Source organism: Macrobrachium nipponense, chromosome 18 (genome assembly GCF_015104395.2).
Source record: "Macrobrachium nipponense isolate FS-2020 chromosome 18, ASM1510439v2, whole genome shotgun sequence".
In the NCBI taxonomy this organism is placed as follows: domain Eukaryota; kingdom Metazoa; phylum Arthropoda; class Malacostraca; order Decapoda; family Palaemonidae; genus Macrobrachium; species Macrobrachium nipponense.
The window spans coordinates 61129805-61134710 of NC_087211.1; positions in this window are offsets into that span (position 1 = coordinate 61129805).

Consider the following 4906-nt stretch of genomic DNA (forward strand, 5'->3'; position numbering starts at 1 on the left):
GGTGTGATTCATTATTTAAGTTTGACTTAGTTTCCATTTTAAGTTTTCTTATGCTTTATATATGTTTCTTTTAATTATGTCCTCGGATGCTCTTTTTTTTATATAGATGTCCTGATAATGTAACCAAGGGTCAAGAAACGTTTTGACAATAAAAGTATGTAATGGATGAGTACATGTTCCTGCGCACGAGACAACCTTTATGTAACATAGAAAAGACTGAACGAATATAATCGATTGAATCCCAGTATCTGGACCTTGAGAGCACTACTGTCGAATCCCGAGGATTTCCTCATTGGCTGCCGTGAATCCTCGACTGGATCCATTAGAGGAAATTGCTTCTTTTTCAGCTCTAACTTCCTGATACACACCAACGGGAGAGGCAGCATCAAAAGACCTTTCCACTTCATGACCAGTACTCGAACGCGGACGAAAAATACCGCTTTACTTTTGCAATGAAGACATAATACCTAGTACAGTACTTTAAGGCTTTTCACAAAAGTTCTGTATAATATTCTAAAGTGTTTACTAATGTTAACAGTTGGATGGTGTAACTAAAAAATGTAAAAAAATTTACTTTGTGACGACAACAAACTTTTCGAAAAGCTTCTTGTTTGTAAATCGTCGAGTCTCCGAAAATGAAGTAAATTTTCTCTCCCTGAGAAACGAAGGATTCTGGGAATTAATTAACGGACTGAAAATGAGGCCATGTTCATTTCGAGTTCCGGTGGCCTTCGGTTTTGCCGCAAATCAATAGAGAAGAAGAAACATGTACAGTTCACCAGTTAGTCATAATAATGGCTGTTTCTTGTTTTGTGTCCTCATATACATACACGTATATATATGAAGATATTATACTATTGTATTACTGATATATATATATATATATATATATTATCTATATATATATATATATATATATATACTATATATGTATATATATATATTCATTATTCTTTGTATTACCAGGAACCCTTCGATTTCCTTTAGCTAAAAATGCAAAAAATTCTCAGCAAACTCGTCCTATGTTTCACTGATTATAAATCTCCCGAACAATGTACTTGCTCCTCTTCAACTCTGATTTAAGATTTTCCGCTGAGGAGGAATAACAATGATGAAAATTGAAGAACCTCATAAATAAGGGGAGCTGCATCCACGCAAGAAAGATAGAGAGAGAGAGAGAGAGAGAGAGAGAGAGAGAGAGAGAGAGAGAGATATTTGCCCTTTGCATGAAGTATCGATATTTTGCCACTTCTTGGCGCCTCTCCTTCCTCTGGAATAGACGAGAACGGAACAGAGACAAAAGGACAGAGACTGGGAATTTTTTCCTAATGGGGAACAAACTTTAAACATAAAATTCTTTAGAGCGCTTGTTTTGTTCTGTTAAACTGAAAGTCAACCAATATATTTATGTATGGACATTATATCATATCGTATTTATTGAGGTAGTGGGGTTTTATTTTATAATCAAAAGAATATTGACAAATATTGAAAACGTAAAAAAGTTAACTTTTATACCTACTGTTTTCTTCTTCTTCCTATCTAATAATACTGAGAATCAGAGTTTGACTGATTATTCAGATCTTTTCTAATGACACAAGAGACCTGAATCATTTACGAGGCATTCTTAAATCAAACTCCAGTTCATTATGTACCAAGGACGCAAGTCGTATTTATTTGGTGGTTATTAAGGGTGATAACCTGAAGGCGTTGTACAGACAAAGAGGAAAGTCAAGTTCCAGGGAATCGCATTCATTCTCTTCCACTTCCAGAACATTTTAAATCTATTTATATAAAAATATAATCATATATCTGTAGATATCTTTGTTTCCGCACGAGGTAAAGGCCTCATTATTTAATAAACACTCAGAGAAAGACAAGGTAATGAGATATGAATTTCCTCCATAAATACCGTATGAGGGGGTACATAGCGTCAACTGGTGTTCAAGCCAACGTGAAATTTCATTCAGTTGCCCCTTCAGTCGAAGGCTTCATACAGGACACAAATCCTCACTTCAACCTCTACAGAGAATCAAGCACCAAGTCGCGGGAAAAGCGATGGGAACCTCTCTCGGAGTTTTCAATGAGAACTGAGTTGCATTATTTATGCAACGCAATAACAGATTTTTTCTTATGGGGGGAGGGAGGGGAGGGGCCTTCTGGGACGCTAAAATGTGATTAATTGATCCCTAATTGCGAAAATATGAACTTGCTATTTGAGGAGATGATATCCTGATAATTGATATTCGCTAATTAGGTGAATTTCCCTCAACATTAACTTGTGACACCGTTAATTATTTTATGGCATTGGTATTATTTTTCCAATTCATAAATATGCCTTCCAATATTTACAGTCATAAATAAAATTAATTTCTATTTGTCGATAGTCTCGCTTTTCCGAATAAAAAGAATTTCTTGTTGAAAACTGATGTTTTAGATAAAATTCTATAACTCAGTGTATATATATACTAGTTTTGATCAAGATTTTTAAAAGTTGATAATCATGCATTCCCCTATGTTACGTAAACAAAATCTTTTACTTTTACTAATAAAAAGGTAAATAAAGCAGTCAAAGACATTATTACTTCAAGTTCCTTGCCCAACGGGACCTAATTTTCGCTTTTATGTATCATTCTAAAAATGTTGAAATTACACTTTGGTAGGAAATGAAAATTGTCAGCTGGGTCACTGAGTGTAATGCAGCGTCGTAATAAACCTTGTGAAAGCAGTTCAGTAAAAAGGAGGTTAGCCCGAAGTTATGTCTGGGATAAACAAACGAGATTTCATTAGACCCGAGATCTGTCTTTACTTTTTGTTTAGCTTTATGCTTTCGGCAACAAACTCTATCTCGCTGTCTGAGCATATGCAATGTTGATGGCCAGGGTAGAGTATGGTTTCAGTTATTATGAATTTCATATCCAGTACTTTTACTCTGTGTGCTGTACAGTAAGTTCCAAAACTGAAGCGACAAATTTCATAGGATTTCATTCGAAATTCACTAACTGGCAACTATAACTCATAGCTGAAATTTTTTTTTTCTATAGTGAAAGCCATATGATGCACAAGTAGAAAATCTATGATATTCATAACAATCATAAGAAAAATTACGGTAATAGTAATTATTTTAAAGTATAGTAATTACTTCAAACTATAGAAACGAAACAATTTGAAATTCTCGTTCAACACAGGATTACCAACATTACCAATGTAATTTCGAGCAATGTGGAAACAAATATTTAATATCATAGTGTATAATAAATTATTTTAGCGAAGATGCATAAAACCATGCAAGTATCAATAGAATGTAAAGGGAAAATCTCCGCGACATTAAATATAATCAACCATGAATGCACCTAGATTCATTAGAGAAGTTGGGTGTGGTTGGCAATTCTGATTCTAGCTTCTAGGACCGAGCATAAAACACCAAATTCGAGAAAGGCTCTAACTGCTGCTGCTACCTCCAGGTGACTAGGCCTAGTTCCGGGCATTGCAAGGCTAACAATGCAGGGCCACTGTCTGTTATTTAGGCGAAGATAGAACCTTCAGGACCGACACCAGGACCTGCCCTTGCACTTGGGAAACAGACTCGTTGTACAAAAAATAAGAAAGACGGTCGCAAGCAACCAGAACACCCGTATATCATCCCCCACCACCCCTCCCCCCTCTACATCTACCTCTACCCACAATACTAACTCCACGTTTTTCACTTCAACCTTTTGCCTCAAATCTTCGAAACATATCCCAACCGTGAAATTTAAGACTGAATTTGCGTAAGGGGTGGGGGCGTATCATAAGAGAGTGATATCACCCTAACTCATATTTCCACGGACAACCAGTATCAGTCAATCCAGTCAAGCATTACTGTATAATAGAAATTTATTAGTTTTTTTGGGTAGTATATATTATATATATATATATATATATATATATATATATATATATATATATATATATATATATATATATATATATATATATATATATATATATATATATATATATATATATATATATATATATATATATATATATATATCATATAAAGAAGCAACCCGAAACATGACCAAATAGGCTAATGCTTGACTTAAAAGAGACCTCTGGTTATTCCTGACTAGATAAAAAACGTCCCTGAAGAGAGAGAGAGAGAGAGAGAGAGAGAGAGAACATAAACGGAGATACTCGAATTAAAATAATGCTCGCCAAGCATATTCACACTCCGGATCCTATGGGCAAGAATAGTCTCACTTATGCACCGAAAAAAAAGGTGGAAACCTACGAAAATACTTGTTTGGTGCGACCCTGAACGCAATTCCACATGCAAAAATTTGCACAGTTGAGAAATTCGATGAAATTATTAACTAACAAGCTGGAAAATATATTTCCTTGATTCTTGAAATAGGCCTAACCATGTAACCAATGCTAAACGTGCATATAACTTGGATTTCGTTTTTTTTTTTTTTTTTTTTTTGTTTTTTTTTTTTTTTACATCACTTGTGTCTTATTTATATTTCATCTAATCAGATGCTAAACTTCTCTGTGCTTTATCAAAAGAAATCATAATAACTTTCGATATAACACTATAGAAGTAGAAATTTAATTTACAAATATTAGGCCAATGCTTATGCACTCGGTTCCTGCTGCCACTCTATGGTGAACACTTGATATCACACTTTGAGAGCCGCAGATATTTCTTTGGGGAAAAATGTTTTTTTCTTTTGATAAACAATTATTGAACTAACATTAATCATTCACTGGGGAAATACTTTCTGCGCTTATACAGTTAATCACTGATACGTATTATCAGATAAATAGGATGACAATAATTGGAATAAAATATACTAACTGGCAACCCCACGAGTTTCTAAAGAAGTACGATCAATTCTGAGATTTGTCGCTTCACTTCTGGAAC